Raw genomic sequence first — 12,716 nt, forward strand, 5'->3', positions numbered from 1 at the left:
TTGCAAGCCAGGTGATTTCCAAATAATTGCTTTCAACAAAGTATGACCTCAAGATCACTAAGTGAGTTTATAAATTGGAAGGAGTTCAAAGAATTGAGTGAATTGATGTGACAACACTTCTTACAGCCCCATATACTTATTAATGTAAAAACATTTTCTTAGAATTTGTAAAAATGAAAAATTGAGAAAAACATTGATGCTTAACTCTGTCTCATTCTTGTAAGATGTAGTATTTAACAACAAATGCATGCACTAATTGTAAAAAATTACATGTTTAGTAATTATAAACATTTGTAATATATTTTGCATTGTTTTGAATACCTGATCATTACTAATAAATATAATAATATCTTAATCTAGAAGAAAATGTTTTAGCACATAGTCTTTCAGTCATAGGAAATTTTAAAATTAAATATATTTATATTTTCATCACAGATAAATATAATAGGATGATCAATAAAATACATTCAAACATAAAAATACATTAAACTAGGATATGATCCTGAGGGATGGGGAAGTGGAATGGAGCTATAAGTGTGAAAAGAAAAATAAATTACAAAAAATATACTGCAGGTAAAGAAGAGCTTGTTCATATATTTTGTAAATAGCTGATAATAGGCATAATTGCTATGGTATTTAGATTTCATTGGATTCATTTAAAAGAGTGACTATTCTAGTTTCAAATGTCATTTTTACAGTATGCAGGAAATTGTATCCTTTGCAACTGCTTAAACTTATGACGAAAAAATTTTAGATGTTAACCTAGAAATATGCAAGAGGGTAAATTATATTTCATGTATGTGAACAAAAATATTTGAAGACTACTGATTTACTCATTAACCTCCTATTGGAGGTTGTCTCCATTTCTAAAGATTTTGGCAGTATTTGTTCTTCCAATCTTTGTTTTTAGTTTTTTATTTTCTTAAATAGAAACTCTACTAAAATTCCGTTTTCTGTTTTGCTGAAAGATCTTACATTGTGTTTCTAAACACCCATCTCCTAGGGCACCTTTTATGATTGGGAAGGAAAAGCTTTTTGTTTGGCTTGCTTGGTTCGATTTGGATTGGTTTGGTTGCTAAGGCTTTGGACTCTGGTTTAATCAGCAATTACTGTGGTCCTGAAAGCCTCAGAATATTTTGGGGGATATAACAAGGAGAACAATGGACTCAAGGTCAAGGAATCTGCAGGTGGTACAGGTGGGAACTAGAGAGGTAGAAAAGGGGGAAAGGACCAGAGGGAGCCTCTGAATAACCCATTCTGTTAAGTGCCCAGGGGATGGCAGGCAAAAGACGAACCACTTTGAGGAGCCAAGGCGAACACCCAGTCTACCTCTGAGGGGAAGCCTTGTGTCACTGCATCCACAGCTCTGACTCATTGGCCTTGCCTGAGACCCAAGGCACTACAAGTCCCTAGGAGGGCACCTCCCTGCAAGGCCCCCAAGACTCTGTAAGCCCAGTGGGGACACTACCCCATACCTGAAAGGGTGGTGGGAAGGAACTGGACTAGCAGAGACGGGGCGCCCTTATTACTAGAACAACAAACATTTTCAAGTGGTCTAAGTTGTTTTCTTCTTTTCACGTATTGCTTTGGGATAAATTTCCAGGAGTTGGATTATGGAACATCTTTCCGGCTTCTCATACATATTGTATCACTTTCCCAAAGAGTTAGGCCAATCTGCTACACTAGTGGCAAGAGAGTGTGCTGAATTCGCCGAAACTTGTACCCACTAGATATTATATTTTTAAAATTCTTGCTACTTTGGTATGTGTAAAATAGTACATCAAAATTTCCCAAATTTGCCTGACCTTGTGATTTTTTTTGGGTCCATATAATCTCCTATAATTAGTAAACTATTCCTTCTTAAGTTTTCCTTCCAGGGATTTTTCAAATGTTTCTTTCTTGCTGGTCTCTGCTTAAACCAGAAACCTCAATGAAAGATTCTGCTTGCACAGTTTTGGTAACCTTTGTTAACTTCGTCTAGTTTCAGGAAAGGATAGGATGAATGAAAAAATACTTCTTGTTTTTAGTAACTAACTGAGCATTGGTTTAATTTAGAAAAGTGTGAAAGGAACCTACTTTAATGACTATAACACAAAAATAGTATAGCAATGTGTATGCTTCCCAAGCTATTTAGAAATGCCTTTCTTATAAAAGAAATCTATTTTATTAACACTGAAAATTTGTTTCGCCAAAGTAGTTTTTCATAAATTCATTCATCATGTCAATAGTTACTGAATCCTATTGTGTACTATGTTAGATGCTAAATGGATATGATCCCTGCTTTCAAGGAATTCATGGTCTGTGGGAGAAATGTAGCAATAAACAGATCAAAGTGAAATATATATATAAACAATTGTGAGAGCTCAAAGGATAGAGCCACTAACTCTCCTTGGGCAAGCCTGGAAAGGAGGTGATGTTTAAACTGGATCTTCAAGGATTAGTGGAAGGACACCCAGCCAAAAGGCAATGGGAGAGAGCAGAAGCCCCATTGAGAAACAGGGAGCTGAAAAAACACAAGAGGTGGCCCTTCCTTTCTTTCTTCCCCACTTCCCACCCAGGTACAGAGTGGAAAACTAGGCGACCTTCTGAATGTACAAAGTCTTCACTCCCCTCCCTCAAAGTGCATCATAATTCACAATTTCCTGTTTCTGCAGCTCAACCGGAATTTACTATCTCTCAGTGCAACTGTTCTCCTAGAGGCTTTTGGAGGAGTGCAGCCTGGTGAAAGTAACCTACTTCAAGCAAGAATACATCCTTGGGGTACTAGCATTTTGAAAAGGAAACTTGTAAGCTCAAATGAATCTTAAAATTGTAGAAGTATGCAGGGCAGAATTCTTTTATCTGAGAGATTTCCAGATCCCCCTTGTGTATTTTGGTCTAGCCTCCCTTTACTTCCCTGAACAATATAAGATGAGGTGGCAGCAACTCGGCCACCAAATTCTGAGAGTTTTCTCTGGGCACAGTCTCCCTCTTCGGTATGATGCTGTCACACTATCACAAGCTAGAAATCTTGTGTCGTTGTAAAAGTATCTGTTTCTTTCTTTGTTATCTCTTTTCCTGAACTTGTCAGGGCTCTGACTCTAGCTTTCCAGGAGCAATGGATGAGAAAGATTCTGAAGATTCTTAAGAATCAGCTTCCACTCACTGGTAGTCTCCCCTCTCACATCCCAACCCACCCCACCCAAGTATTGTTTAGCAGTTCTGGCATAGAAGCCCAAGTTTCTTGGAGAGATGAGGGTGTAGTTGGTAACTCAGAGCAGGGAATCTCTTCTCAGGATTTTTTTTTTTTTATATAGCTGAAAAGAGACTCCCAGGTGTGGGACAGATGAAGGAAGCCAGAGTCACCCCAGATATGAGGCCACTGTCAGCAGCACACTCCTGTCAGCACATGAAGAGCAGATGGAAATGATCCCTATGTGTTGATGACCTTGGCTGCAGCTTCAGTCTGAGTCCTTCCTGCTCCAGCTTCTGTCCCTGCCCCTGACTAGTGGCCCATGTCTGTGTGGATGTCCATCCAATTAACCAGGAATAGCTTCAATCTCACCAGTAATTCCTTAGCCTCAGTCCCAGTCAGCCTGACGAGTCGAGAAATTACCCAGGATCAACACCTATCCATCTTATCTCATCTTTATCAGTTATAACACAGTCCGATGACCACATCTCCTCCAAACTCCTTACAACCACATCTAGGCCATCATGAATGAACAGAATCGGGCCAGATTTCACCCAATCCCCATAAGATGAAAAATCCATCTCCACTTGCTGCAGCAGAATGAGCCTCTACATTATTGTTTCTTTTTTTTTTTTCCAACAAAAGGTTCACATGTTTATCACTGAGCTACACAGTGAGCAGTGGTGAGGAAAGATCAAGAAAAGAGGAGAGAGCATCAAACACAGGCAGCTGTTCCAGACACTAGTGACGTTCTGATCATGTGTGCCACTTCATATGTGAGGCTCCTTATAGACCCAGCTTGGTTCTTCTCCAATGTCTTCTCTTAGAGTTGTACCTGATTTTATTAAAAGTTTACATTCGAATCCATTGGGGAATGGGCCGATTCTGCTTTTGTTTCTTGGCCAGGAATCACTTGATCCTGAAAGTCTCGTGAGAAGACATGGCGAGGAGCAAATCCAACCGCACATAGGATGGCGGACAAGAGAAAAAGAGGAGGAATCGAGCGGAAGGACATGTTTAGAACTACATTATTGTTTCTTATAATGTGGCCCACAAACCTCAGGAATAAGAATCACTTAGGAAACTTGTTTAAACTGAGGATATCTGGGACACACTCTCAGAAATTCAGATTCACTAAGTTTTAGTGTGAAGCACAAGAGTCTGCATTTTAAACAAATCCTAGAAATCATTCTTATGCCCATAAAGCTTGAGAACCAGTCTTATAAGTCCTTGTCATCCAACTTTCTAAAGAGAAGGTGATGGAGATTGGTTCAAGATGGCAGAGTAGAAGGATGTGCGCGCACTCCCTCTTGTGATAGCACCGGAATCACAACTAACTGCTGAACAATCATAGACAGGAAGACACTGGAACTCACCAAAAAAGATACCCCATATCCAAAGACAAAGGAGAAGCTGCAATGAGACGGTAGGAGGGGTGCAATCACAATAAAATCAAATCCCATAAGCGCTGGGTGGGCGACTCACAAACTGGAGAACAATTATACCACAGAAGTCCACCCACTGGAGTGAAGGTTCTGAGCCCCACGTCAGGCTTCCCAAACTGGGGATCCGGCAATGGGAGGAGGAATTCCCAGAGAATCAGACTTTGAAGGCTAGCGGGATTTGATTGCAGGACTTAGACAGGACTGAGGGTAACAAAGACTCCACTCTTGGAGGGCACACACAAAGTGGTGTGTGCATCAGGACCCAGGGGAAAGGTGCAGTGACCCCATAGGAGACTGAACCAGACGTACCTGCTAGTGTTGGAGGGTCCCCTGAAGAGGCGGGGGGTAGCTGTGGCTCACCTCAGGGACAAGGACACTGGCAGCAGAAGTTCTGGGAAGTACTCCTTGGCATGAGCCCTCCCAGAGTCCAACCATTAGCCCCACCGAAGAGCCTGTAGCCTCCAGTGCTGGGTCGCCTCAGGCCAAAAAAACAACAGGGAGGGAACTCACCCCCACCCATCAGCAGAAAAGCAGATTAAAGTTTTACTGAGCTCTGCCCACCAGAGCAACACCCAGCTCTACCGCACCACCAGTCCCTCCTATCAGGAAGCCTGCACAGCCTCTTAGATAGCCTCATCCACTAGAAGGCAAAGAGCAGAAGCAAGAAGAACTACAATCCTGCAGTCTGTGGAACGAAAGCCACATTCACAGAAAAATAGACAAAATAAAAAAGGCAGAGGACTATGTACCAGATGAAGGAACAAGATAAAACCCTAGAAAATCAACTAAATGAAGTAGAGATAGGCAACCTTCCAAAAAAGAATTCAGAATAATGATAGTGAAGATGATCCAGGACCTCAGAAAAAAAATGGAGGCAAAGATCGAGAAGATGCAAGGAATGTTTAATAAAGGTCTAGAAGAATTAAAGAACAAACAGAGATGAACAATACAATAACTGAAATGAAAAATACACTAGAAGGAATCAATAGCAGAATAACTGAGGCAGAAGAACGGATAAGTGACCTGGAAGACAGAATGGTGGAATTCACTACCACGGAACAGAATAAAGAAAAAAGAATGAAAAGAAATGAAAACAGCCTAAGAGACCTCTGGGACAACATTAAACACAACAACCTTTGTATTATAGGGGTCCCAGAAGGAGAAGACAGAGAGAAAGGACCTGAGAAAATATTTGAAGAGATTATAGTTGAAAACTTCCCTAACATGGGAAAGGAAATAGCCACCCAAGTCCAGGAAGCGCAGAGAGTCCCAGGCAGGATAAACCCAAGGAGAAACACGCGGAGACACATAGTAATCAAATTGCCAAAAATTAAAGACAAAGAAAAACTATTAAAAGCAACAAGGGAAGAACGACAAATAACATACAAGGGAACTCCCATAAGGTTAACAGCTGATTTCTCAACAGAAACTCTACAAGCCAGAAGGGAGTGGCATGATATATTTAAAGTGATGAAAGGGTAGAACCTACAACCAAGATTACTCTAACAGGCAAGTATCTCATTTAGATTTGACAGAGAAATCAAAAGCTTTACAGACAAGCAAAACCTAACAGAATTCAGCACCACCAAACCAGCTCTAAGACAAATGCTAAAGGAGCTTCTTTAAGTCGGAAACAGAAGAGAAGAAAAGGACCTACAAAAACAAACGCAAAACAATTAAGAAAATGGTAATAGGAACATACATATCACTAATTACCTTAAATGTGAATGGATTAAATGCTCCATCCACAAGACACAGGCTGGCTGAGTGGATACAAAAACAAGACCCATATATATGTTGTCTACAAGAGACCCACTTCAGACCTAGGGACACATATAGACTGAAAGTGAGGGGATGGAAAAAGATATTCCATGCAAATGGAAATTAAAAGAAAGCTGGAGTAGCAATACTCATATCAGATAAAATAGACTTTAAAATAAGGAATGTTACAAGAGACAAAGAAGGACACTACATAATGATCAAGGGATCAATCCAAGAAGAAGATATAACAATTATAAATATATATGCACCCAACAGGAGCACCTTAATATATAAGGCAAATGCTAACAGCTATAAAAGAGGAAATCGATATTAACACAATAATAGTGGGGAACTTCAACACCTCACTTACACCAATGGACAGATCATCCAGACAGAAAATTAATAAGGGAACACAAGCTTTAAATGACACCATAGACCAGATAGATTTAATTGATATTTACAGGACATTCCATCTGAAAACAGCAGATTACCCTTCTTCTCAAGTGCACACGAAACATTCTCCAGGATAGATCACATCCTGGGTAACAAATCAAGCCTTGGTAAATTTAAGAAAATTGAAATCATATCAAGCATCTTTTCTGACCACAACACTATGAGATTAGAAATAAATTACAGGGAAAAAAATGAAACACAAACACATGGAGGCTAAACAATACATTACTAAATAACTAAGAGATCACTGAAGAAGTTAAAGAGGAAATCAAAAAATACCTAAAGACAAATGACAAAGAAAACACGATGATTTAAAGCCTATGGGAGGCAGCAAAAGCAGTTCTAAGAGGGAAGTTTATAGCAATACAATCCTACCTCAAGAAACAAGAAAAATCTCAAATAAACAATCTAACCTTACACCTAAAGGAACTAGAGAAAGAAGAATAAACCAAACCCAAAGTTAGTAAAAGGAAAGAAATCATAAAGATCAGAGCAGAAATAAATGAAATAGAAACAAAGAAAACAACAGCGAAGATCAATGAAACTAAAAGCTGGTTCTTTGAGAAGATAAACAAAACTGATAAGCCTTTAGCCAGACTCATCAAGAAAAAGAGGGAGAGGACTCAAATCAATAAAATTAGAAATGAAAGGGAGAAGTTACAGTGGACACTGCAGAAATACAAAGCATCATAAAAGACTACTACAAGCAACTCTATGCCAATAAAATGGACAACCTGGAAGAAATGGACAAATTCTTAGAAAGGTTTAGCCCTCCAAGGCTGAACCAGGAAGAAATAGAAAATGTGAACAGACCAATCACCAGTAATGAAATTGAAACTGTGATTAAAAATCTTCCAACAAACAAAAGTCCAGGACCAGATGGCTTCACAGGTGAATTCTATCAAACATTTAGAGAAGAGCTAACACCCATCCTTCTCAAACTCTTCCAAAAACTTGCAGAGGAAGGAACACTCCCAAACTCATTCTATGAGGCCACCATCACCCTGATAGCAAAACCAGACAAAGATACTACAAAAAAAGAAAATTACAGACCAATATCACTGATGAATATAGATGTAAAAATCCTCAACAAAATACTAGCAAACAGAATCCAACAACACATTAAAAGGATCATACACCATGATCAAGTGGGATTTATCCCAGGGATGCAAGGATTCTTCAATATACACAAATCAATCAATGTGATACACCATATTAACAAATTGAAGAAGAAAAACAATATGATCATCTCAATAGATGCAGAAAAAGCTTCTGACAAAATTCAACACCCATTTAGGATAAAAACTCTCCAGAAAGTGTGCAAAGAGGGAACCTACCTCAACATAATAAAGGCCATATATGACAAACCTACAGCAAACATCATTCTCAATGGTGAAAAACTGAAAGCATTTCCTCTAAGATCAGGAACAAGACAAGGATGTCCACTCTCACCGCTATTATTCAACATAGTTTTGGAAGTCCTAGCCTCGGCAATCAGAGAAGAAAAAGAAATAAAAGGAATACAAATTGGAAAAGAAGAAGTCAAACTGTCACTATTTGCAGATGACATGATACACTATACATAGAAAATCCTAATGATGTCACCAGAAAACTACTAGAGCTAATCAGTGAATTTCGTAAAGTTGCAGGATACAAAATTAAAGCACAGAAATCTCTTGCATTCCTATACACTAAGAACAAAAGATCAGAAAGAGAAATTAAGGAAACAATCTCATTCACCACTGCAAAAAAAAGAATAAAATACCTAGGAATAAACCTACCTAAGGAGGTAAAAGACCTGTACTCAGAAAACTGTAAGACACTGATGAAAGAAATCAAAGATAACACAAACAGACGGAGAGATATACCATGTTCTTGGACTGGAAGAATCAATATTGTGAAAATGACTACACTACCCAAAGCAGTCCACAGATTCAATGCAACCCCTATCAAATTACCAATGGCATTTTTTACAGAACTAGAACAAAAAGTCTTAAAATTTGTACAGAAGCAGAAAAGACCTGGAACAGCGAAAGCAATCTTGAGGGAAAAAAACAGAGCTGGAGGAATCAGGCGCCCTTACTTCAGACTATACTACAAAGTTGCAGTAATCAAAACAGTATGGTACTGGCACAAAAACAGAAATATAGATCAATGGAACAGGATAGAAAGGCCAGAGATAAACCCATGCACCTAAGGTCAACTAATCTATGACAAAGGAGGCAAGGATATACAATGGAGAAAAGACAATTAATGTCTCTTCAATTAATGGTGCTGGGAAAACTGGACAGCTACATGTAAAAGAATGAAATTAGAACACTCCCTAACACCATACACTATAAAACTCTTAGAGGAAAACATAGGAAGAACACTCTTTGATGTAAATCACAGCAAGGTCTTTTTTGACCGACCTCCTAGAGTAATGGAAATAAAAACAAAAATAAACAAATGGGACCTAATGAAACTTAAAAGCGTTTGCACAACAAAGGAAACTATAAACAGGACGAAAAGACAACCCTCAGAATGGGAGAAAATATCTGCAAACGAATCAATGGACAAAGGATTAATCTCCAAAATATACAACCAGCTCATGCAGCTCAATATTAAAAAAACAAACAACCCAATTCAAAAATGGGCAGAAGACCTAAATAGACATTTCTCCAAAGAAGACATACAGATGGCCAAGAGGCACATGAAAAGCTGCTCAACATCCCTAATTATTAGAGAAATGCAAATGAAAACTACAATGAGGTATCACCTCATACCGGTTAGAATGGGCATCATCAGAAAGTCTACAAACAAATGTTGGAGAGGTTGTGGAGAAAAGGGAACCCTCTTGCACTGTTGGTGGGAATGTAAACTGATACAGCCCCTATGGAGAACAGTATGGAGGTTCCTTAAAAAACTAAAAATAGAACTACCATATGATCCAGCAATCCCACTACTGGGCATATACCCAGAGAAAACCATAATTCAAAAAGACACATGCACCCCAATGTTCACTGCATCACTATTTACAATAGCCAGGTCAGGGAAGCAACCTAAATGCCCATCGACAGATGAATGGATAAAGAAGATGTTGTATATATATATACAATGGAATATTACTTGGCCATAAAAAGGAATGAAACTGGGTCATTTGTAGACACATGGATGAAACAAGAGACTGTCATGCAGAGTGAAGTAAGTCAGAAAGAGAAAAACAAATATCGTATATTAACGCATATATGTGGAATCTAGAAAAATGGTACAGATGAAACCGGTTTGCAAGGCAGAAACAGAGACACAGATGTAGAGAACAAACGTATGGACACCAAGGGGGGAAGTGTGTGTGGTGGGTGGTGGTGGTGGGATGAATTGGGAGATTGGGATTGACATGTATACACTAATATGTATAAAATAGATAACTGATAAGAAAAATAAAAATAAAAAGGAATCTTTTCTTAACCAGAAAATTCAGAAAAAATAAAAATAAAAAATAAAATAAAGAGAAGGTGACATCACAGGTGTGGCTCCCAGCCATGTTTCCTCCACTTACAGCAGTGTCTTCTCAGTAGGACCCATTGGGCAGAAAACCCAAAACTGCTATAGAATTCTTCAGCCCAGGCCCAAGGATATGGCTTTATGGCTGATGGATTACCCCAGCAGTGTTTCGAGAATGGCTTATTGAGGAATTTTCCAACCTGGTTTACAGCCCGATGAGCCCCACCCTAGGTGAAGAACCCCATTGTTGAGTTCTCTGTCATCACCCAGACTGACATCAGACAGGCCAGGTTCTTATCAGTTTCAAGCATATGCGACCCCACCCAAGTCTTAGGAGCCACACTTTACTGGAGAGGGAGGAATCAGATGGCTTGTAACCCAGTAGTCCACCTAGGTCCCCTGTTGCCGCACAACCTGAGTCTAGGGCACTCCTGCCCTCTCTCCCAGCCCTGGGAACAGTGCCTCAGACACCACTCCAAAGTGTCTGTTGGCCAGGCCCTAAACACCCAAATGATCTTCTGGTGCCTTACTTCTCACAAAGCCCAGGAAATGAATTTTGCTTTCACAACCCTCATTCCTTTGGTGTTTTCACATCCTGCATCAGTTCCAGACTCTTACTTCAAAGCTGCCTTCTTTCACACCCACCTTCCCCACTCAGGAGCTCCCAGCCACCTCCTTGGATGCTCCACTTAAAGGACCTTTTTGCTCCATTGGTTGGGATAAATCATTACTGATGATTCTACCTCTGCCAAGGTGATGACCCCAAATTCCAGAGCTCCTTCAACACCTCCCTGGTATTTACAGTCCTAGGAACTTCATGCCATCAGCCCTCCCAGTGGAATCCACTATGTCCTAGTGTAGAATTCTGTAAGGTGATTCTGCCCTAGGTTCAGCTCCACCTCATTTCCTTTCCTTCTGACTTCCTGTGCAGCTAGTGACTGTGTCCGCTGATTCTGTGCCTCCCACTCCTCCTTTAGGTCCTTTCTACGTGGGCCCAGCGTGTTCTACTGCCGACCCTCTCTGAAGAGGCCAGTGCCACAGCAGAGTCACTTTCCCTGTCCCCAATCCTACCTGTTTCTGTCTTCTTTTTCCTGCCACCAACTGGCAGGCCCACCATGTTTGGGGCCTGCCCCAGCCCTGAACTCAACCCTGATGGTGAGGACCCTGTCACTTTGACTCTTTCTTGCTAAAACCACTCAACACACCTTCAACCTTTCAATACTTCTGATTGGAAACCCCCTTGCAAGTCGCTGCCCCAGTTGTGACTGAGGCCGAGATATTTCTTGGTAATAGTGGCTCCTGTCTGGTTCTTCTACTGGCATTATTCTCCACAGCTAAATTGGTTCTTCAAAGCCAGTCCCACGCTAGTAGGTAGGTCTCATGCTAAGTCTCAGCCTCTCTTCCTGCCCCGTAAGGCCAGAGTAGCCCATCATACTTACAATCCAATCTTGAGTTATGATTCCTAGTCAGAAGGGGACAAGGCCCTTAGCATCAGTTTTGTAAGTTCAGTACTCTTGTGGAGTGCCCCTGAGAAACTGTCTGAAGACTCACATTGGTGGTAGATCTGTGTTACAGACATAAGGTCCTCCCCTTGAGAAATATAGATGCAGTCCTCAGGAGCAGGCTGGCAGATGTGTCCTTGAAGCTGAGTACTGCTGTGCATCCATCCTATTGAGGCTCAGTACAATCAATCAGTTTACCATGATTTATTTTATTTTGGCTAAGTCAATTTACTATTTTATTTATTTTATTATTTTACTTAAGTGTTTTCCCATGCCTTGGGACAGGTTTCAATTCCTTATTCTACCATACCCAATCCAAGAACACCAAAAGCATCCCTCGCCTTCTAGGTCCCTATTCAAAACAGCCCTCTGTTGGTCATTTGCAGAGGACAGGCATATTTTGTCCATCCATTCATTCACTGATTCACTCAGTCACTCATTCTTTTTTTTTTAATTCATTTATTTTAATTTATTTATTTTTGGCTTCATTGGGTCTTCGTTGTTGCGCACAGGCTTTCTCTAGTTGCGGCGAGCAGGGGCTACTCTTTGTTGCAGTGCGCAGGTTTCTCATTGCGGTGGCTTCTCTTGTTGCGGAGCATGGGCTCTAGGCGTGCGGGCTTCAGTAGTTGTGGCATGCGGGCTTCAGTTGTTGTGGATCACGGGCTCTAGAGTGCAGGCTCAGTAGTTGTGGCGCACGGGCTTAGTTGCTCTGCGGCATGTGGGATCTTCCCGGACTTGGGATCGTACCAGTGTCCCCTGCATTGGCAGGCAGATTCTTAACCACTGCGCCACCAGGGAAGCCCCAGTCACTCATTCTTTCAACATCTATTTTTTGGTGACTCTGTGCTATGCCCAGTAATGAGCCTGGGAGCACAGCGTATGTGAGCAAGGTCATGTCTC

The 12,716-nt window shown here is 40.6% G+C and overlaps 1 pseudogene; it reads right to left on the reverse strand.

Annotated features, from left to right (window-relative positions):
• Positions 1-3,926: 3,926 nt before the first annotated feature.
• On the reverse strand, positions 3,927-4,114 carry LOC133090906 (large ribosomal subunit protein eL39-like; annotated as a pseudogene).
• Positions 4,115-12,716: the final 8,602 nt, after the last annotated feature.

The sequence above is a fragment of the Eubalaena glacialis genome, chromosome 4, assembly GCF_028564815.1.
Source record: "Eubalaena glacialis isolate mEubGla1 chromosome 4, mEubGla1.1.hap2.+ XY, whole genome shotgun sequence".
Lineage (NCBI taxonomy): Eukaryota > Metazoa > Chordata > Mammalia > Artiodactyla > Balaenidae > Eubalaena > Eubalaena glacialis.